This window comes from Macrotis lagotis, chromosome 1, assembly GCF_037893015.1.
Source record: "Macrotis lagotis isolate mMagLag1 chromosome 1, bilby.v1.9.chrom.fasta, whole genome shotgun sequence".
NCBI lineage: Eukaryota > Metazoa > Chordata > Mammalia > Peramelemorphia > Peramelidae > Macrotis > Macrotis lagotis.
Genome location: NC_133658.1, coordinates 613,274,294 through 613,298,263, shown reverse-complemented (window position 1 = coordinate 613,298,263; position 23,970 = coordinate 613,274,294). Strand labels below are relative to the sequence as shown.

At 36.1% G+C, this 23,970-nt stretch overlaps 1 protein-coding gene across 3 annotated transcripts in view; it reads right to left on the bottom strand.

Moving 5' to 3' along the window:
- CCDC93 (CCC complex scaffolding subunit CCDC93) overlaps positions 1-23,970 on the bottom strand; it is a 116,940-nt gene that overhangs the window by 46,285 nt on the left and 46,685 nt on the right. The window lies entirely within an intron of this gene.

The following is a 23,970-nucleotide window of genomic DNA, read 5'->3' as shown; positions in this document are numbered from 1 at the left end:
GACCTTGATTTCATCTCAATGACACCTATGAAGCTGAATTTTGCATTAAGCCTTGAGTTCAATTTGTTCATTACCAATATTTAGTGAATTTGTGCAGACACTTTAGGTTATGAGTACTAGAATTGTTATTCTTGGATTTCTTGAATGTGAATCACTGGATAGCTCCACTGCTATTCTTGATTCTATACTGGGCTTGTAAGTAGTCTCTGTGGCACAAGTATTCAACATAGCTATCTTTCTTCTTCCTCACCTCCCTCCCTCTCTCTTTTCATTTTAAAGTGCTTTTGATTAAGAAGTACACATCTCCAAATAAATTTTTGGGAAGATACATATGAAGTGAGGTAAAAACACAGTGAACAAAATAAGTATAATTAAATAAACACAAATTTAAAAAGTAAAAAAACTCAGATAAAAAACTTTGGCAGCAACATCAAAGTAAAGCACACAAATATTTGTTCAATTTTTATTAATAATGATGCTACTGGGGGGTGGCTAGGTGGTGCAGTGGATAAAGCACCAGCCCTTGAGTCAGGAGTACCTGGGTTCAAATGCGGTCTCAGACACTTAATAATGACCTAGCTGTGTGGCCTTGGGCAAGCCACTTAACCCTGTTTGCCTTGCAAAAACCTAAAAAAAAATAATGATGATGCTATTGTTGTTAGTGAAAACAGCTGCCATTTTTAGTGATGTTATAGTTGTAAGGTACTTTACATACAATGTCTCATTTGACAATCCCAATCACCTATTAGGCAGATAATAAAATTATCTGCAATTTGGCCAATGAAAAGCTTAAGGGTGACAAGCTGATTATAAATTGCCCAAGTTTACAGCTATTAATCCAAGCATTTGGGGGCCGCTAGGTGTCGGTGGATGAAGCACCGACCTTGGAGTCAGGAGTACCTCGGTTCAAATCCGGTCTCAGACATTTAGTAATTGCCTAGCTGTGTGGCCTTGGGCAAGCCACTTAACCCCATTTGCCTCGCAAAAAAAAAAAAACCTAAAAAAAAAAATCCAAGCATTCAGACTCCAAATTCAGTTCTCTCCTATACCACTGCTGCTATCTCACACTAAAGGTTTTTTAATCCCATTTCTGCCACTAAAGAGTTGTATGACCTTAAGCAAGTCATTTACCTTTCCAAGATTTGATCTCCTCAGTTGTTAAAAAAAAAAAGAGAGAAAAGAAAAAAAAATTAAAAGGAAGAGGAAGATCAGACTTAGGTGGCCTGTTAGAACCTATAGTTTTTTTTAATGTTTAAAAAACATTTTATATTCTGTAAGTATCCATTAAATTAAAATTCCAATAATGCAAAGAAAATTTTAAAATACTGCAATGTACTTTAAGCTACATAATGTTTTGCTCTTGTTTATAAACAGCTTTTCCAATAGGGAGATGTTAGTATGAGAGAAGAAGCAAGGGTGCTGAGAGTATTTTCACCATCTATTTTGGTCAACCAATTATTCATTATTTCTTGAATAATTTAGCAGCATCATTAGTAGATAATGAATTATCATGGCCTAATAACTCCAGAGGTGGGAAATAATCAGCAGGGCATGACTGCATAAAGCTGTCAGGAACATTGTTTCTCTATCTCCTGGGATAATGCATGGCAAAGAAAACAGAAAAACAAACCATCTGGTATTCTACAAGTTTTATCCTTCAAACCTGGGACTCTGGGAAATGCCAGCTTATGCTTGCCCATCAACTCCTCTGGGGCAGCTGAAGTTGGCTCTGCATAACAACTGTTCACGGAGCTTGTCAAAATATGGTTAATTCTGGACACAACAAAATATTCATAGAACACAGGGCTGGGATTGGAGAAAGGAGGGAGTATTAAGAGAGAGAAACTCTGAAAATGTAAAATAAAAATAAAATTGGAAAGGAAAAAGTCCCACCGTCCTTCAAACCAACTGTGAACGTCAATTAAAATTCATCATTCATTATATCAGCATCACTTTTGGCCATGTTCCTCTGTACCAAAATTTTTTATTTGTTTGTTTTCAGTGACCATGTGTTGAATACTTTGTTTCCATGTAGTCTGTCTCAGCTTTTGCTTTTAACATGCAATTTATATTCACTGACTCTGATTTCCAAAACCCTTAGAGTATCCTTACTACACTGGATTCTATAAACAGAATTATATAAGCCTCATAACTCATGATTCATTAACACTTGGAAGGGAGTTTCCAATTCACTGGGCTTACCCCTACACACATTATGTCCCTATATTTTAGTTCAGGATTTAGCTTTGGATTTATTACTCTATTTGTGTTATTTGTTTGTCTAACTTTAGGCCAGACAGGGGACATTTGTTTCATTAGAATTATCTCCTCTAATCCTTTCCATCCTGCTCTTCTTGCTCAATTTTCATTCATTTCAGTTTTAAGGGATACTATCACTACATCACTAACTTAGACTGACTGGCCATTGAATCAGAAAGCACCTCAGAGCAAAGTACCAAGAAAATACAAGCAGTGCCCCTACTCATCATTAGCATTTCCAGAAAACATAGCAAGGCCCAGGACTTTGATTTAAGTCAAAGGCCCTCAGGCTACACCACCAGGTTTGGAAAAAAATTTTTCTTTTACAACAAAGGGAGCTTCCTCCCCACCAGCAGCCATCTGGGCTTCAGAAGAGAGAAAGCCAAAGGCAAAATGCTTTCATTTGGGCTCCTCCCCACCCAAAAAAGCTGCCTTTTCACCCAAAGGATTCCCCAAATGTACAGACATGGAGAAGATGGCAAGAACACAAGAGAGAAACATTAATCACTCAAATGTCCCTAATGGGAAAAGAATCTAAGGAGAAATCTAGAAAGTCAGGAAATCTCTCCCCTTCTCATCTTACCCATAAGAACTCCTTCCCTATCCTCATACACTAGACACAAAAATGTAAATTTGCATTTATTTGGATGTTTAAAAGTATGATGAAAATGAGATTTGTTTTTATTGTGTTCTAAGTCATTTTCATTTGTTTTTTCCCTACTAGGCTGAAAACTTGTGATTGAGGAGCCTATCTTTTTGTTTTGTTTTTTTACAAGACAATGGGGTTAAGTGACTTGCCCAAGGTCACATAGCTAGGTCATTCTTGCATTTCTGAGGCTGGATTTGAATTCAGGTCCTCCTGATTCCAGGGCCAGTACTCTATTCACTGCACCACTTAGCTGCCCTTTAGAGCCTATCTTTTTTTAAGACAACATTCCCTGTACATTACACTGAACTAGGAACTGGAGTAGAAACAAAATTTAGATGAGATTTGCTTTTTGCCCTCATGAAGCATAGTCTAATGGAGGAGGAGAGAACGATAAAACATGAACATAGATGGTTGCACAACACACAATATTATTATTTGACAAAAAGGGAAAAAAGAGCATTATGTGAGTGCTGTGAAAACTTAAAACTATCTTAAAAATGTTAAGTGGTATCAATATTATTAAAATAATTTATGAAAACAGTCCCTAGCATCTTAAATATGTAACAAAATTAATATTTACTCACCCAGGAAGCATATTTTTAGAATCTGTACTATGGAATTGAGATCCTGACTACATGGGTTTTTAGCTTATCAAGTCTGGTCTTTTTTAAGCATAGAACTTGTGATATTTGGAAATCAGGACAGACCTGGTTTCAAAGTCTGCATCTGACATATACTGGCTGTGTGACTACAATTATGCCACTTAATTCTTTCCAATAATGCTCTAAAATACAAATTGTAGAGATGGTACCTATCTGCATCATTGAAAGAATGATTTTTCTCACTAGGAGATCCCTACACAAATGAAATCAAATCGAATAAAAAAGAGAAAAATAAAAAAAAAATCACTATGATACTAAATTAACATTGATGACACTAGTGTTAAACTCAAATAGCAACTGAGACCACTAATCCATACATAAGGATTCCTATAGAGGCATAATAACTTAGTTTTAAAATGTAATGTTATTTACCTTTTATTGTATTTTTATGTATTTTGTGAAGCATTTCCCAAATATCTATCTAGTTCTGCTGCACTTATGAGTGGCCCATGGCTATGTCTGACATCTCTGCCCTACGTTACCATGAACATAGTAAATGCTCAACTGGATGTTGAGTGGAAAGTAAACTATGTTGAATTGTGGCTCTTACTCATCACTTTGGCCAGCATAACAAAATAACAGGTCCTTTCTCTTTGCTATATAGGCACTTGGAAGTTATCAGGCATGCTGCATGTCATTTTTAAATATAAATGAGGATTTTTGACAGTGTGGAAAAGCATGAGAGCAATGACTCATTTTTTAGAGCTAAAAATAACCATATATGGAATTTTAAAACAACCATGTATGGGCTGAGCTAGGTCAGGTTTTTTCAGCTCCATATTCTAAGGGATTCATCTTTGAGGAATTAATAAGTAAATTCCCATAATTCTCCACAATTATTTTATTTTAGATAACAGGGGTTGTGTCTTAATGATGATGTTCATAATGATGACACATATCTGTATAACATTTAAAATTTTTACATTTTTCAAATACAATACCATTTTAAAGTGACATTTAGAGGCATGATATCTGAAAGAATAGTAATGAACATGACTCCCCTAATCTCATATTTTCCCAAACAAAATGTGATGTGTAATTTTAAAGTACTAGCTGGAGCCATAGGAAGAACCTGTTCAGGAGTATTTTGTGATAAATCTGATCATATTCATTACATTCTAAGGACTCGCACATAGGACAGGCAACACAAAATCTACCATTGTCAGAGAGGAGAAATAGAGTTGAGTGAATCTTTGTTTAGTGAATCTCTATAATGAAAGGACACCTGGTCTCCCAGACTGAATTTTTTATCTTCCCTCTTCCACTGTTCACATAACTGCTAAAGTGATATTTCTAAAGCACAGAGCTCACCGTGTCATGGTCCTGCTTGAGAACACTGGTGTCTCCGAATTTACTTCAGTACCAGATACCTCACTCCCCCATTCCCATACAATTTGGTCCAACCAAGTTTCTCAAACACGATATTCTGTTTCCTGTATCTAAGACTTTGCACAGACCATGCCAAGTACATCTTCCTTACTCCCACCTCTTAGCACCCATAGTTTTCTTCAAAGTTCAGCTCAAATGCCTCCTTCTCTATGAGGTTTTTCTTGAACCCCTTCCCCCCGCAACAATAGCTGCTGGAATCCTCAAGATTACCTTGTATTCAGGGGCATCTAAGTGGCGCAGTGGATAGAGCACTGGCCCTGGAGTCAGGAGTACCTGAGTTCAATTCTGGCCTCAGATACTTAAGGCCTTGGGCAAGCCACTTAACCCCACTGCCTTGAAAAAAAAAAAGATTACCTTGTATTCATATCCATTTAGATGGTATGCATTTCTCCATATTCATACAAGTTTTCTCCCCTATTAGACTGAAATTCTATTACAGCAGAGATTTTTATTTTTGTTTAGCAAAGCTTTGGTCACATGGTGAGCACTCAATAAATGTTGATTGATTTAGAAATGCCCAGATTCTGCTTTACCTAGAATGACATATTTGCAAGGAACTCCACAACTATTTGCTGTCATAAAACTGGATAAGCCCAGGCCTTCTCTTTGCAGGTCTGGTCAACCAGATCAGACTAGACTACACAGGTCCATCACCCCAGTACGAGATTTATGTACTGTATGCAACCTTTTTTTTTTCCAAAGCAATACATTTTGACCAGGTCTGTCAGAAGGAAATCATTTGACTTAGGATGAGAAGATTTATTAAAGAGACTGGTTTTTGGATAACATTGCAAGAACATACAAAGAGCTAAAGTATAATAGCTAATAATTATAACTAGTATTTAATATTGCACTTTAAGATTTGCAAAGAACTTAAATATTTCATTTGATACTTCCAACAACCCTGGGAGATAGGTGCTATCATTATTATTATTATTATTATCTTCATATTACAGTTGAGGAAACTAAGGCAGAGGTTAAAAAAATGACTTGTCCAGGGTCACACAGCTCATAAGTGTCTGAGGTGGAATTTGAACTCAGATCTTTCCCAATCTACTACACTGCCTGGATGCTAGGGATAGAGCTTGGATGGGAGGTTAGAGACAAAGATCTCAGAGTCATCACCACAGAGGTGATAGCTGAAGTCATGGGAATAGATGTAGTCAATGAAGGAGAAAATGTAGAGGATTAAAAACTTAGTGATCATCCAGCTACCATTCCTCATACTGCACAATGTGTTTTGTTTCTGAATTTTGTCAAAGGACTTATTATTAATGACAATTTTTAAAAATCACTTTATTTTCTATACAAAAATGTTACATTACTAGAATTATCATGATAAGGAAACATACCTTGAGTGGAAATGGATATATTATTATGCTTTTTCCTTTGATATAACTCATGACTCTCCCAGTCTTGGCCCCAGCTGGGTAAGGTAAACTGGTCCACTGGGACTCACACCCTTATCTTGTCCTCATTAGTACTGTGCTCTAATGTAGCCGGAATGGACAAATTGGCAACCAATATTTACCTTTTAGCTGTGGAAATACACTTGGAACAGGGACTCAGTGAGTAAGTGTTAACTGTTCAATACCAATATGGCAGACAGTCAGTAACCATTTATTTAGTGCCTACTATATGGAAGCATTGTGCTAAGCACTGGGGTTACAAAGAGAGGCAAAAGATGGTAACTTTCTAGTGGTTTAGCCCACGAATTGGTGCCTTTTTTTTTTATTAATAACATGGATAAAGCTTTGAAGGTAGACTCATCAAAGAAGCATAACAGATTAGAGATACAGAATGAGAAATACATTTTTGGATATGGCAAATGTTTAGTGGAAAATTCTATATAAACTTATACTCCTCTTATAACAACAAATTTCCAAGTCAAAGAGAACTTGATGACTAGAAGTCATAATAGTTACTAAATAACTATTTTCTCATTGCAATGTGGATTTGCTTAACATACCATATGCACTAGCAAAGGAGCAACAACATTAATCCCAGAGCATTAAATATCTTATTTCCATATTTAGTATTCCTTTAGTCTAATTAAAATGAATAATTTTCAGATGAGTGAACATAAGTTCCATTTAAATCATATGTTTCTCCATTTGCCCTTAGGTTTGCAGAGGGTGCTATAGGGACCTTTGTTTAATGGAAAGCTATCTTTCAACAGCTAAAATAGTTCCTTCAGTGGCTGAAATAAAGACAGTTTTCCCCCCCTTGTTGGCCAAAGCTGACTGCTCTATTGGTCAAACATACAATCCGTCAAATGATTCTCATTACGTATTCTAAACATTGTCCCCAAAGCCACGAGCCATTTTCTTGCATTCAGGGAGCTCCGGGCTGTGCTCAAACTGAAATAAGCACATAGAAACATACTCTTGGAGCAGCTGCAACTATAATCCTGCCAGTCTGCTGTGCCCCTAGAAAAGAAGAAATGGGGTGGGAGTAGAGGAAGATGGATAGATGGAGAAGGGCTAAAGAAAGACACTACCTAAGATTTCAAAAATAAACTACAATATAAATTCATTGGAACATTTTGTATCAATCTCCTTTCAGTTTTACAAAATGTAGTCCACAAGGACTAAATGTTGTCCATAAATATGTTCTTAAAATATTTTTTTCCAATCAACAAAAACCTGCCTTCTCTCATCCTCTTCCCTCCCCTCCACTGAGGTGGGTGAGGACTAGGGTGTGGGAAGGAATCCATATAATTCTGTTAGAAACATGTACAAACAAAATAAAGTTCTCCACTGACCACATCCAAAAACATGTTTCTATCTTGCACTGTGAATATGCTATGAATAGGCACTTTTAAAGCATTTCTCTGGTGGGCTCAATAGTTTCATAATCCAAATATTAATGAATCTAACTTTCATCATGGTTTAGGTATTAAAGTTGCTTCATATTAATGGATGGTGTATGACACTAGGGTGAAATTCTTAGGGTGCTCAGAATTAAGTCACTTAAAAGTGAACTCTATAATGTTTTTAAACTTTCTCTTTGTCAGTAATCTTAATTTTAATTGAATTTATTAAGTATGTTGAGTGCCTATCTTGTGCAAGGGAACAAGAGACCTCTATATTAGCTGGACTTGAAACAAAGAATTACAGACTTAAGAGATAGAAAAATTGGTGATTAGGGAAACTACTTAGTCAAAGTCACACAAATTAGAATACTGGCAGAGGTGGATCCAGGTTTCCTAGCTTCTAGTCCAATGCTCATTTTTTTCCAATGTGGGAATACTTTTATTTTTTAATTTATTTTTTTATAAGTGACTTGCTCGGAGTCACATAGCTAGTCTGAGAATGAATTTGAATTCAAGTCCTCTTGTTGCCAGGGCTGGGGCTCTATTCACTATGCCACTGAACTGCCTTCTTCCACATATGGAAATCCTTTTAAAACATCTTTGGGAGCAGCTAGGTGGCATAGTGGATAGAGCAAAGGTTCTGAATCAAGAGGACCTGAGTCAAATCTGGTCTCAGATGCTTTATTACTTATTTAGCTTTGTGTTTTTAGACTTTGGTCAAGTCATTTAACCCCATCACTTTGCTAAACAAAAAGCAAAAAACATCTCTAGCCATTCTCAGGGACAAGAAATTCATTAACAAGGTTGCTATCAATAAAAAATCAACACTACTCACATTTATAATTGTGCTTTGCAATACTATATGGGTTTGGGGCAGCTAGGTGGTGTAGTGGATAAAGCACTAGCCTTGGAGTCAGGAGTACCTGAGTTCAAATCCGGTCTCAGACACTTAATAATTACCTAGCTGTGTGGCCTTGGGCAAGCCACTTAACCCCATTGCCTTGCCAAAAAAAAAAAAAGACAAATATCCTTTAAAAAAAACCTAAAAAAATACTATATAGGTTCTATTTGATAAAAATAAAATTTTTTATAGAGCAGCTTTCAAGGTTAGGACATGAAAGACTTAACTTATATTGAGTTGCTCCAAAGCACACAATTAAGAAGATCTTAAGAGGCAAATGTATGAACTGGAAAGTACTTCAAGTTGAGTCCTACCTCCATCACCTACAGGAACTACTTGATTTCTCTGAGCCTCTGTCTGCAGAGACAGCATAATAGAGTGGACAGAGAGAGAACTGCCCCCAATCAAGAAGAACCTCATTCAAGTTCTGCCACCAATACTTACAGGCTCTCTGACCCTGGGCAAATAACTTTTTAAAACAATTTTATTTATTTTATTCTGAACTTAAAAAATAAAACAAGATTTCCAGACAAAGATAACCTGCTATTCTGTTTTTTTTTCCTTCTCTGGCTTAAGAGATGACTAACAGTAGACATCTCTCATTGAATGGTTCCAACAAATGTAGACTTTCCCCCCCCTTGTTCTGAACAGAGAAGAATAAAAACAGACAGCAGTGTGTGTAGTGGTGAAAAAGCTAGCCTTGAAGATAGAAAGATTGGGGTTTAAGTTTTAAGTTTTACTTCTGACACATCAAACTAGCTATGTGATCCTGTGCAAATCACCTGAAACTCTCTCAGGGCCTTAAATCAGAGTTGTCAAACACCTAGCCCACAAACTCCCAAGCAATCAGATTGAAATGGAACTGGGAATTATTTGATAAAATAAAAAAGACAATAAAACATAGATAACATTACATTTTAAAACTAAGAGAATATGCACTCTGCAGGGATCCTTATGTATGGATCCATTACTACTGGAGTTTCACTTCACTGCTCTAAAAAGTCTAAGTTGCATAGAAAGGTGGCACTTCTTCTCTCAATAATTCCCTCAACAGGAGGCAGCTTAGGTGGCACAGTGGATAGAGCACTGGCCCTGGAGTCAGGAGGACCTGAGTTCAAATCCAGCCTCAGACACTTAATAATTACCTAGCTGTGTGGCCTTGGGCAAGCCACTTAACCCCTTGCAAAAACTAAAAAAAAAAAAAAAATTCCCTCAACAATGAAATCACAGGTTCCGTCCCTATCCCAATCTTTACACCTTCCCTCCAGATTCCCTGAACCAAATTGGTTCATAATGAGCTCAAGGTCAATAATTCCCAGACTTCTCTTTCATATGAACTGTTATCAAGCCAGGTCTCTTCCCTTTTCTGTCCTTAGAGAATTTATTTTTCTAAAAAATCGAGAATGTAAAATTTACATTTATTGTTTTACAATTTTATCCTGTTCATTCTAGTTTATCCTAGTCTGTCAAAATAATTTTCAATCTGACTTTCCTTGGAAAAACCTATTCTTTCCAGGTTTGTGTCATCTAAGAATTTGCCCTGTGTGTTAGAGCATAGGACTTCAAGTCAGAAAGATCTGCATTCAAATCCTATTTCAAATATTTATTACTTGTGTGGCCTTGGGCAAATCACTTAATCTAGCTCAGATTCAATTTCTTCATTTATAAAATGTGAATAATAAGAGCACCTATCTCACATGGTTGTCATGAGAATCAAATGAGATAATATAATGCAAGTTTGCTTTACAACCATTATTGTATGTTAGCTACTATTATTTTTTTTTCTGCCCTCACCTATGTATACTAAAAATGCTAACCAGAACAGAGTCCTTTAGCATACCACTAGAGACCTCCATCTAGGCTGCTGATTTATTAATAAACACTGATTTTTTTTTTTGCGAGGCAAATGGGGTTAAGTGGCTTGCCCAAGGCCACACAGCTAGGTAATTATTAAATGTCTGAGAAACACTGATTTTTTAATAAACACTCTGCTTTTTTAAAATTTTTATAGCCACTCCATTTTCCATCTGTAACTGTTGGGTCTCAACTCCACAGAGCATTACATTCCTCCCAAAATAAGATAATCACAGAAAATCTCCCCATCATGTATTTTAACTCAGTCTTGGATACTCAACTCAAAGTTACTTTTTTAAACAAGAAGTCCCCTGATGTCCTTCCCCCTTCTAGCTTCCTTTTGTGAGTTGTCTTCTATTAGATTTAAAGCTTCTAGAGGACAGGGAATGTTTTTCTTTTTTCAAATCTACTTAGTATAGTAACTGCCACAAAATAGGTGCTTATTAGTAAATGTTTATTGAATTAAAAAAAGTTGAAGCCTATGCTGCATTTCAAAATTTGTGAAAACTTCAAGTCCTCAAGAAATCCAAACCAAAGCACATGTAAGTAAATGATCCCATAGACAATTATAACAAAGATCTGCAATAATTTTTATACAGACCCTTTTCACAATCAAGGAAAATTGAAAAATTCACAAACAGCACAGTTGCAAGATATGCTTATCAAGGAGGTTAAAATGGTCCTGAAGATAACAAAGAAGGAAAGCAGACCAAGGATACAAAGAGTACTGTGCTGGAGGCAACAATTGTGAGGACATCAAAGGATCAATTTCCAAGATAAACCTAAGTGAGGAAATGATAAAGGTAGGGAAAAAAAATCTCAGACCTAATTAAAATCAATGGAAAGAATTTTAAGAAAGCATCATAACCAAGTCTATATAAACTTACTTTCTCATTAATATAAAGTTTTTGTGAGAGTAATCTAATCATGTTCCAAGGCCATTCTCAGTGAGTATTAATAAGAAACAGGTTTCTGTAAACAATAGACTACATTTCTCCTTTAACTGTTTATAAGACATAAAACTACACGATCCACTGCCCATAATGTTGGTTGACTATAGAAACAATCCTTGAAAGTTTTAAGAAGAGAGATAACTGTCTGATGACCCTCTGATCAATTATAAAATAAGGCATACACCAGGATGTTCATCCTTGCCATGGAAGAGATCCAGTTTAGAGTGTATGTAGAAGAACAATTTTCTATAGAGGGTAAGCCTCCAAATGTTATCTGTTGATGATATATTAATTACATCAAACCCTAGAATACTATAGAGCCTCCTGGACAAAGTCCAAATGCACTCCAAAGACTCTGGGTCTAACCATCTTTACAGGAAAAAAAAAAAGTAAAATGCTATAATCTGGACAGTTGTCCAATCTGGACATGAACTTAGATGGACAACATATAGAGCTCAACTCATTGATCAATATTTGTTTCTCAGATAGATACTGAAAAGGGAATTAGACAGGATGTTTGGGCTATTTGTAAGTTTCTCAAACTCCTCCCAGATGAAATAAAAATATTCACCTGGTATTACCATACAGCTATGAGTTTAGCATGCTAGGATTCCCGAAGGATTAAAAATGAGATTTACCATCACTTGTACAAAAATATTCACAGCAGTCCTGTTTGTGGTGGCAAAGAAATGGAAATCAAGGAAATGTCCTTCAATTGGGGAATGGCTTAGCAGACTGTAGTGTATGTATGTCATGGAACATGGAACACTTGTTCTATTAGAAACCAGGAGGGATAAGAATTCAGGGAAGCCTGGAGGGATTTGCATGAACTGATGCTGAGTGAGATGAGGAGAACCAGAAGAACACTGTACACCCTAACAGCAACATGGGGGTGATGATCAACCTTGATGGACTCACTCATTCCAACAGTGCAACAATCAGGGACAATTTGGGGCTGTCTGCAATGGAGAATACCATCTGTATCCAAAGAAGCAACTGTAGAGTTTGAACAAAGATCAAGGACTATTACCTTTAATTTAGGAAAAAAAACTGATATCTTATTGTCTGATCTTGCTATCTCTTATACTTTATATGTTTCTTCCTTAAGGATATGATTTCTCTCTCATCACATGCAATTGAGATCAATGCATACCATGGAAACAATCCAAAGACTGGAAAATTGCCTTCTGTGGGGGGTGGGGGGGAGGGAAGTAAGATTAGGGGGAAAATTTTGAAACTCAAAATTAATAAAATCTTTATAATTAGGCAAAAAAAATGAAGTTTACACTCTACATGCAAAAAACTGGAAAAGATGACAAATGTTGGAGTTGTAGGAAGATGGGTACACTCAGTGCTTTGTTCATGCAGCTGTGAACCAGTACAATTATTTTGGAAAGCAATCTGGAATCATGCACATAAAATGACTAAGATGTCCTTACCCATTGTCTGTGAAATTTTACCACTAGGCATATATGCCAAGGAAGTCCCTGATAGGATGAAAGTCCCCATATACACTGAAATATTTATAGCCATGCTTTTTTATTAGCAAAAGCCTGGAAACAAAGTAGATTCCTATCAGATGGGAAATGGCTAAACAAACTGTGGTGCCTGAATATAATGAAATGTTACTGTGTTGTAAGAAACAACAAATAATAAATGCAAAGAGGTGTGGACTTATAAGAAATAATGGAGAAATAAGCAGAGCCAAGAAAACAAATATCTTGACTGCAAAAGAGTAACTAGAAAGAACTACCACAAAATAATCAAAAGTGAATGTTGCAATAATATAAAAAACAAACATAGCTGACCTTATTCTTTTGCAGATGGGAGGAGAGAAAGAAGTCCACAAGTGGGGAACAATGCATATATTTTCAGATTTCTTTAAATTTATTTATTCAGTTTGTTGATTTGTTTCCCCTAGAAAATATTACTTGTAATGTAGGAGGGCTCTCTGGGAGGAAAAGAAGGAGGGATAATGGGAAAAGTTAAGGTTGTATAAAAAACAAGGTATCAATAACAATTTTTAAAAATGGAACACACTCAAAGTATAATGGAGAGATTATGGTGGGTATATGCAAGCTCCTATATTACAAATAGACTGCTAAGTAGTGCAGTGTATGGGATACTAGGCTTGTAATTAGAGACTCATCGACCTGAGACCAAATGTGATCTCTTGCTAGCTGTGTGACCCATGACAAATCGTTTAACCCTCTTTACCTAATCTGTAAAATGAGCTGGAGAAGGAAACTGATAACTTTTCCAGTATCTTTGCCAAGGAAACCCTAAAATGAAGTTACAAAGAGTCAGTCACAACTGAAACAATATTAAATAGGAAAAGAAGAGTAACAGATGCCATCAAAAAAAATTTAAGACCTCAAAAAGTAACGTTTCGAGATGGCCCGAAACCACGAGGGTCCTCTCATCCCCATTCTGCTACATACAGAATTAACTCAGGGTCTGTAGTGTTATTTATGCTCACAATCAATGGCTATCTCTAGACTCTTGATATATAATACAGAGTCTGCAGTCATGAAATAGCTGTTAGAATACCACCACCAAGTCAGGATCTAGGATGAAGCATTATGTCATTCCTTTTTTCTTTCTCCTAAGTTTCTGAAGCTAGCTAAAAATTTTCAAAGAAGTTTGATGGAAGGGTAAAGTAGGGATTTCTGTGACATACAGATGTGTACTGTAAGAAGGGAAATTATACTCAGACTGGAACTGACCTGCGTTGAGGGTCTACTTAAGTGCTTGATGGGCCACATCTGGTCTGGCTTGATCCCACCCCCCTTCTTATATAAACAGGATAACCTGAGAGGGGCCTTCTTACTACAATCAAAATTAAAATGATGTTAATTATGATCACTTATTTATTCCCAATCATATTGGACGAAGGGTCTCTCTCATTTTGCAATCTGTATACCTAAAACTTGGTAAAAGCCTTGGCACATAACTTGTTTTTAATAAATGATTTTTGCTTGATTAATCAAAAAAGACAGATTAATCATGTGGAAGAATAACTGATAAGACAGACTATATGATCTACTGGACTCCTCAGAATATCAAGAAAAAGCCCTCAGGTATTGCTGTGTCAAACTTATAGAAGAATTGGGCAGACCTGAATTATAGCTGTAATTTTCATCACTGGAAGAAATATCCACTCATAGAATCTCAGGAAATTATTTGAATATTTGAGAATTTTTGAGTATCTTTACTTTTTTATGAGTGCTATCAGACCCACATTTATGAAAAATTAATGAACCAAAATACCAGTACTCATGATTAAGAGGCAGAAACTGTAGTTGAGTCATGGGTTCTTTATGAATCCTCCACTAATTTGAAACCCAAGCCCTTTAAACTTTTTAGAATAATCTACAAGAAATACCGTGATAGAATTTATTACTTGAGAACAAACTTGGTGAAGAGATTCTCTAAATTCAGTTAGACCTAATTCTTATATAGCAATAGCACCCAACACATTGTGTATGTGTGTGTGTGTGTGTGTGTGTATGTGTATGTATGTATATTACTGGAAATAATAGTCTTTGAAAATTTAGGATCCATGATCACTACAGTAAGCTATTAGGGTAATGTTAGCAGAGTACACACACAAAGAAATAGAATCAGAGAGGCTTTTTTATAGTAGTTGTTTTGGAAGGGATCTTGAAGATCACTACATTTAACCCTTTCATTATAAAGTCACAGAACTACAGTGCTAGCAGAGTATTTAATTTTTACTCAGAAAATCTAATTCCCCCAAAGTCCAAGTTCTTTCTTCTCCCAGCAACAGAGCTGTTCTATATTTTAAGACCAGATCTGCTCTTTATTTAAGATTTCCTTTTGACAATTTTTCATAACATCACTAGGCTTGATTAGCTCATGTGAGTGATAAACCCAGGATTGGGAATTGCCAACGTGAAAATGGCAGCAACAAATAGTAGGTAGTCAACGTAATAATTCTTGAGTCCTAGTCCCAACTCAAGCAATATATGAGGCAACAGATGTGATAGATCACATAAGCAAATTAAATCCAGCATATTAATAAATTAAATAATATTATAAATTTATATTATACAATAGATTAATATTATAAGGGGTGACAAATTTACCTTTATTGAGAATAGTTTGGCATAAAATCCTAGAAGAAATCGCAACACAACTAAGCTTTTTCCCATTGTTTACAGGAAAAAGTTCTATTGGACAGCTGGTCCTACTTATTTTCTCTTTAGGTTAATACATTTAGTCCCTAATTACCTGAAGATCCTCTGCAACCCCTGAAGCAATCTTTTATCCCTGGCTTGTTTAGGCCCCTGATTAAAAGGATGACACTTAAAATCTAAAGGTTAGAAGCAAGACTGCTGAGACTTCTTAATTAAGAGGAGGCAATTTTTTCATCATTTGTTAAGGAAAATCTGTTCTGAGAAAAGACATGGACACAGGCTCTTTCCTATTCTGGAGAAGACAGTTTCTCTCTTCTCTCTAGATAGTAGGGGAGGTTCTTTTGATCTAGAACTCCAAGAAAATCTCATTCAAGTGTTGCCTAAACAATCTTATAGTATTTCATAAATTCCAAAGAGAAACTTTTTTTAGATTCTCTGATCACTGACCGTACCTAGGTTTATGCCTTAGGTACTGTCATTTTTATTGATTTCTTTGGCTAATTCACTGAAAGCTCCTGCTATTTGTTTCTATTTAGGTCAAGCTAATGGGCTATGTGCCTGTCCAAAGAGCAGTTAGGTCCAGAGAGGCTCAGTACTAAACTGGTTCCTAGGTACTTTTCTTTGTCATACATTTCCTTAATATCTTTTATACCAATGGGGTCAAACACAGCATACTCACTTAATTTAAAAATATAATTATGTTATTTATATTTTATTATATTTTAATTTTATTTTGTTAAATATTTTTCAATTATATTTTAATCCAGTTGGGGTACTTGGCAGTGTTATGGGAGTATCTGATACCTCTGTTTTATACCATTTTCCTATAGGAATTCTTTGCTGTCAATACACTTAGCACAATACTTTCTGATAAATATTTGAATACTTTGAAAGACTGGTGAGGATATTTTTGGGCCAGAAAGACCTTCAGTTTATAGCCTGGTAACATCCAGGTACTTCCAAGGCTGAGAGTAGGTTGATGCCTGTAGGACTCTGCCCCACAGTTATTAAGAATACAATTCCAGCTTAGGTAGCCTGCTCTGCTTGAACTCTTCGCCCAGAGCTATGCAGGCTGACTTGTGCATTGTACAGCATGCAGCAGTATCAATATTCTCCTTCTAAGCTATTAGAGATACTGTTTGAATAAAGTTTCACATTTCAGAGCCTTCATTTAAAAAGATGTGAATTATTGATCATTTTATATAGTTACAAAAAGTTACAAACCTGAACATATTCTTTGACTTTTTACTATTTTCAAAGCTTGATAATTTTTCAACATAACATCTACACCAGGCAGCTCAATTAAGATTCCTTCCCACCCCATGCTCCTCCTCCCAAAAATCCAATGGACCCTTTTCTCCTTATGGAATATTTATTTTTGATGAAATCTGTTCTCAGCACAGCACAATATACAATGCCTTGAAGGATAACCTGTGATTTCTGTGCCTCAATTTCCATCTTCACTGACAGTTGTTTATCACAGGAGTTCTTAATCAGGGATCCATAGACCTCTAGTGGACTTCTGAGGTTCCATGAATTTGATTTGGGAAAAAATGTATTTTTACTAACCTCTAAATGGAATTTAATATTTCTTTCAATCATCAATATAAGCAACAGACATAATAATGGAGAACAGGTCCATAAGCTTCATCAGACTAGACAGCCAAAGGGTCCATTTTGTGTTTCTATCACAAAAAAAATTATGAATATCTACTTTTCTTGAGGCTTTCCATACAAACATAGTAAGTCCAACTAAATCAGGTACTGAATTAGGTGAATTCTCAGGATTCTCTTTTAGCCTAGCCCTAGGACATAATAATAACCATAGCACTCTCAAGATAGAAATAAATTATTTCCTCAAATTTTCTATGAATTCTATAAATGGTTTTATTAAAAAAAACTCATCTTGGTGGGAAAATTTAGCACCAGCCCCCTTTCCAAATTTACTACTTTGTTCTCTCCCCTATTCCACATACCCTCAACACTTATTAGTCAGTTTATAATACATCATCTCTGTCCACCAGAGAAGACTGGGTGATGAAGTCCTAATAGCCTTGTTTATCAGAATGAAGGGACAGTCCAGGGTCAAGAAAGCCCAAAGCACATCAAATAAAGGGAGCAATCAGATGTCAGGGACAAGTTATTAAGGGAAGAGGCAGAAACAAAGAAATTTAGGATAAGGAGAAAAGATAAACAGGTTCCCTGGAGGAAGAAGAAGCAATAAGCAAATATATCAGGGTGATCCAAGTGACTGATTTGTCTAGAAATAAAAGAAGAGGTACCTAAGTTATGAAATGAATTCTCAGGCAAGATAGGATCAAGGTTTGATATTAAAGAGGAAAATACAGAATGGGAAGACTGATTCAGGCAAGGAAAGGGGGGGAATAGAACTTTTAGCAATTATCAAGTTAATTATTCTAATAAGTAAATAAGAAAATAGACTTTACACAAAGAAATCAGTTCAATGGTGCATTTTGCTATCCTCTAATACATCATGTTTTCTTTTCCTTTTTGTGATTCCTTCCTTTCCACTACCACCTTTTGTACATATAGTTGTTTTCTGTCAGAAAACTTTGGTCTGAAGACACAGGCGCTCCTTATTTATTACAGTCACACACAGCTAGAGGGTATGGACTGGGGTCAGCTGCTAACACAATTACAGACACACAGTGGAAAAGAAAAAATATACAGTGATTCCCCTATTCTTCTCTTCTAAATAATCTAACTAAGACACAAATGAAACACATTAATAAAAAGGAGGCAACCAAAATTTACCATCTCTGCTCCGGGACCTGTTTAAACCTTGGGAAGGTCAAAGATACTGGCCAATTATTATCCTCCCTTTCCATGGTGTCAGGTCAATAACTCAACCTTTCATGCTGCTTCATGCTAGCTTCAACATCACTCAATTTTTAAATACCCTCCTCCTTCCTTTTTTCTCCATCCAAAGGGGTCTCATTACCATATTCATCTTCCTTCACCTTCAATTATGCTTTTAACACCCATATTCAAATTTTCCCTAGACTGGAAAAATCAGCAAATCAATAAATATTATTTTTCTTGTCTTTATGTCTTGTTTTTGCACCACAACCATTTTTTCAATATATACTTCCACCACCATCAAACTTTCTATTGCAACAAAGAAAAATAGGAAAGCAATACCAAACAATAAAACAACCATGTCTGACAGAAGATATAGCAATCCACATCAATAGGTCCCCACAATAAGAGGAAAGTATGATTCACTGTGTTTTCCAGAAGAAAAAAAATTCTTTAAATCCACTAAATATATGGTAGAAGAGACTGAGACATGTTAAGATGTTCAATCAACAATAGTCAACCTAACTGATCTTTCTTATCCCTAATTTCCTCCTGTAACATCCTCAATTCAGCTGAGTATTTGCGCCCTCCAATATTTTTTAAATCATCTTTCCCTGACCAGTTTTCATCGTCTCAATTTCACAAAATCCTTCAGAAAAACATCACCTTAAACCAAATGCTAATTGCCATTCTTTGAAATTTCTACCACCCCATCATACCTCCTGAATGTTCCCCAAAATTTGTCATGTACTCTTTTCTTCTCTAAATTCTCTTCTGCTATATTTATTATCACCCATGGGTTTAATTATCACCTCTGCCAGTGATTCACAACTCCAGTCTCTCTCCTGAGCTTCAGTACCATAGACCAGAGGCTTAATTCACATTTAAAATCAAATTTAAAACAGACACCACAAACTCAAAAACATCTGAAAGAGAAATGCTCATTTTTTCCCTAAAACTCAAGTCCCTACCAAACTTGCTATGTCTCTTGAAGGCCCCATTGTTCCTTCAGTCTCTCTGCTCTATAACCTTGTCATCATCCTCAACTCCCCCACTTTCTCTCTCCCTTCTCTTTCCCTCCCTCCTTCTCTCTCTCTACCCCCCCTTCTTCTCCCTCTCCCCATTCACCCAAAGATACCAAATTCTGCCATTTCTCTCTCAAATCCAATCTCATCAGTTTACTCTGAACTTTCTAACAACTTTCTAATTTTCACCCACACTAAGGGAATGCTGTCATAAATGATCTCCCTGGCTCAAGTCTTTCCCTAGTTCAATCCATCTTATTAGATTTGGTCCAATATTTAGTTGGTTGAGTTTCTTTTGGTTGCAGCCTCTGTCATTCAATGTGTAGATTATCCCTCTCTACTCTCATCATTTGTAATTCTAAGAGTCAAGCTATTTACGCCTATAACTCAGCTATTGTCAAAAGTGGATAGAGCATCAGCCCTGGAGTCAGGAGGATCGGAGTTCAAACTCAGCCTCAAACACTTAATAATTATGTAGCTGTGTGACCTTGGGCAAGTCACTTAACACCACTGTCTTGCAAAAAAACCCCATAATCCATCTTATTGGGTTTGGTCCACTATTTGTTTTGTAGTTTCTTTTGGTTGCAGCCTCTGTCATTCAATGTATAGAATATCCCTCTCTCCTCTCATCATTTGTAATTCTAAAAGTCAGGCTATTTATGCCTACAACCCTGCTACTGACAAAACTGTTAAATACCACAAGGAAATGATCATGATAATTATACTAGATCTTTTCTCAGGACTGTCATTTAAATAAGTCAATCTACCTAATGATACTAAGATCAAGCTCACATCTCTTCAATTTGTCCTTAAAGATAATTTGGAATTTTAATTACATCAGTAAAATAGGACTTATAATTAGTGTTTATTAAAAGCACAAATGAACCAGGTTCAATCTTCTTAGTTTACAAATAAGGGAACTGAGATCCTAAGGAGACCAACTGGTAAATCAAAAAGCATTTATTAAATGCCTACTACAAACAGTTGGTCAATAAACAGTTAATAAGCACTTACTTTGTACCTTAAGAGGACATTTTGTATAGAAGAAGGGATGTAATAATCCCATTATACTGTGGACTTTGATCTGGAGAGTGTCCAGAATGAAGGACAAGCCGGTAATGTCTTTGAAATTTTGCTTTCTGAGCTAAAAGAATCAAGGAAATATGTTTATTCAGAGCTGAGAATACATACAAATGCTCTGCCTAGGAGAATGTTAGATAAAGTTCAGTCTAGGGAGGAATGACCCATGACCTGGGTCTCCTCCTTAAAAGGAGGTTCTGAGAAGAGCCATTCAATTAAAGGAACAGGCTGTCACAAGGGCAGAGGGCAATTCCAGCGTATGAATTCCAGGTTTGGAATGATGCCTCAGCATGAAGAGATGAGGCATTGTAGAAGAAATCCAAAGGGAAGTAGATACTGTCCAGGGCCTAAATGATGAGGTCCTACTCATGAGGATTACACTTTTTAACAGGGAGACAAGTACCTATTTAAGGTGTCCAAAAAGTCTGAGTCTGCTTTAAGTCACTAAAGCTATTTGAGCTTAAAACCACAATAAGCTTTTGGGGGTACTCTTTAAATTTATAAAGACTAAGTATAACAATGATAAATACAAAAGAAATTACATGCCCAAGGTAGCTGGTGGCAGAATAGGGCCCAAAAAGTGCCAGATTCCCAGTACAGAGTTTTTCCCAAGCTACTTCTAAGATTCTAAGAATCTGTTTCCCAGATTCATTAAGAGAGATATTCCCTCTAAGACAAGATAGTCCCTAAATTTTTAACCTGGAAACAGTTTCGACAACTGGTTTCCTTTGTAATCATATATATTTTATTTTTTATATTTAGAAACACTATTCTAAGTAGTCCATATGTTTTACCAATGTCAGGCTATGAAGATTAATACCTCATATTCTAAAAGAAGGAAGAAATGTTTTCATCTTGAGACATCAGCAGCCAAAGACATAGTCTCATGAAAAGAAGTTAGTGCCATTCCAGAAGAGGTTTCTTGGGACCCAAGAAAGACTCACCAGTACTCTACTAAAAATTTCAGTCCAGTGGCATTATATCATGCCATTTTCTAATCATAGAAGAATACTCCTGAGATATCATCTAATTTCATGAATAATAAAAGGAGGTCTCCTGAAATCACTACTATGAGAATTCTGCTCTCTGTTCCAGACCTCTCTCCACAAAACTTCTTTTTTATGATTTAAACTTGAGGTCTCAGGGATCATCATATTGCAATTCCTCAGACTCTTCTATTTCAAAAGAAAGAATACTCAAGACATGAATAGTTCCAAGAGACAGAGATTGTATTACATAATTCTGAATATTCTATGGGTATAAAAGTAAAGCAGAACAGAAGCAAAATTAAGAATATGGGATAATCGTGATGGTGTCATCTATTGCCCGAGTCCTTGAGAATTTAAATAGCTTGCTTATGGTCACACATCTGGTAAGAATGAGATAACTTAGGTCTTCTTTACTCCAAGACTGAACCTCTACTATATCATACTTCCAAAAAAAACCTCATCATTTGTAGACAAACATTTATCTGCACCAGGGTGGCTAAGATTTAAAGGACCTTTATTCCTAATGAATCATTTTGTAAAATGAGGACTCATTAATCCCCCCCTCAAAAAAATTATTCCTTATTTCTCTTAAAAATATAGGCTTTTGTATACTCTGTATTCTTAAAGTATGACCCACTTCAGTTTTTAAAGACTTGTTAGACAAAGTACACTATGAATATTACCAAAAAATTAACTCTTTTGGGATTTAATTTCATTTTTAAAAGATCATAGAAAAGCTGGAGGGTGAATTCAGACAAGAGCAGTAGAAATTTACTTGGGAGATGACAGCAGTAAAAAAAGATAATTCTGAGAAACAAAACTCCTAAAAAATCTCAAAATAGCAGCAATCCTATTTTTTTCAATCTAATCAGGAGCTCCAGTATGTCTAGAAAACAGTCCAAGGAGCCTAAGAAAGCTCTCTTTATTACTCTCACATCTTCCTGGAATTAATTTTACTGCAAGTTGTAGAGTTTTTCTCTATTCTAAATAATTTGGACAGACATGTTTTCTTTACATGAACCTTAGTCCTTGGGCCATGTGTCTTCTCTGCCTGTGTGATTTACTTTCAAAAATTGCTAAAGTGAAGCTTCCCATGCAAAGTCGTTCTACCTGATTGAATAAATTCTTATTTCGATTATGATAATGATTTTCAAACTCGTTTTTAAAACATCCAGTAGGATCAATATACACTTAAATTTTAATATGTTTAATAAATTTATATTACTGTTTTCAAAGAAATATTTGTGAAAGTGTGACTTGTTGGGCACAATCTGTTGAGAGAGACTATGGTCAAAAGATCAAATTAAATAGTTGTGATATGCTTAACGAAGTGCCCTGCATTAGCAGGTGTTCAATAAATGCTTATTCTCTTCTATTAAGCTAAAAGACTTATGGTGTGTGTGTGTGTGTGTGTGTGTGTGTGTGTGTGTGTGTGTGTATATATATATATATATATGCAGAAAAAGCTTATATTCCTGGGATGAGACTTACTAATTCAATGGAGACACTTATTAGTCAAGCCACTCCTTTAACTATCTCTATATCATCTATCATGAAATTTTGTTTTGTGTTATTTTACAATTAAAGATATTTCAAGTGTGACCCAAATCCATTTTCCCTGACAAATCTCAGCTGACACTAGGCCCCCCCCAATTCTGTTCATGCAGCCATTTCAGATAAAATCCTTACTTGTACACAGACTGAAAAATGTTTCTTAGCATTATCTTCATAGAGGATGCCAAAGAAGACAGCAGAGACAAACCAAAGCACTACCTACGACCTACTGAACAAAAGTTCCTAGCAATTTTATCAGCCGTAACCTCAGAAAGGGCCACACTTGATGGTAAAGCTATCTCAATGGCATCTTAGACCTCCATGAATGAAAATAAATACTTTCACCCTGCATACAGCAGCTGGTGCAATCACATCAGAAAAACACACATTAGCTGAGGAGGACTTATTATTCTATCAGTTTCTGGAAAAGGGAGGGAAATTTGGAAGGGGTATATGTGTGTGTGTGTGTGTTTCTCCTTTAAAATGCAAGGACCCTGAGGGCAGAGGCTTCTTTCACCTTCATATCCCCAGGACTCTGAACACTGACTGGGCCATAGTAAGAGCTTGCTAAATGCTTGTGGACTGAGTGTGTGATGGGGGTCAGAGAGGACAAACTGTGCAGCACTGCCTTGTATATCTGATTTTAGACATGCCATAATCTCAGCCTGACTCGAATCAGTTGTTTGCAAGGTGATTAATCATTGTGTTCCCCTGGGACATTCAAGGTCCTGTTGCCTATTCTTAGAACACAGAAATCTAACATTGAAATATGACTCTTGGGTTTTTGTTCTTGCCATGCCTTTTTAATAAAGCAGCAGAAGAAATCTTGCCATGGGCCCAGCTGAGTTATGGAGTTTATC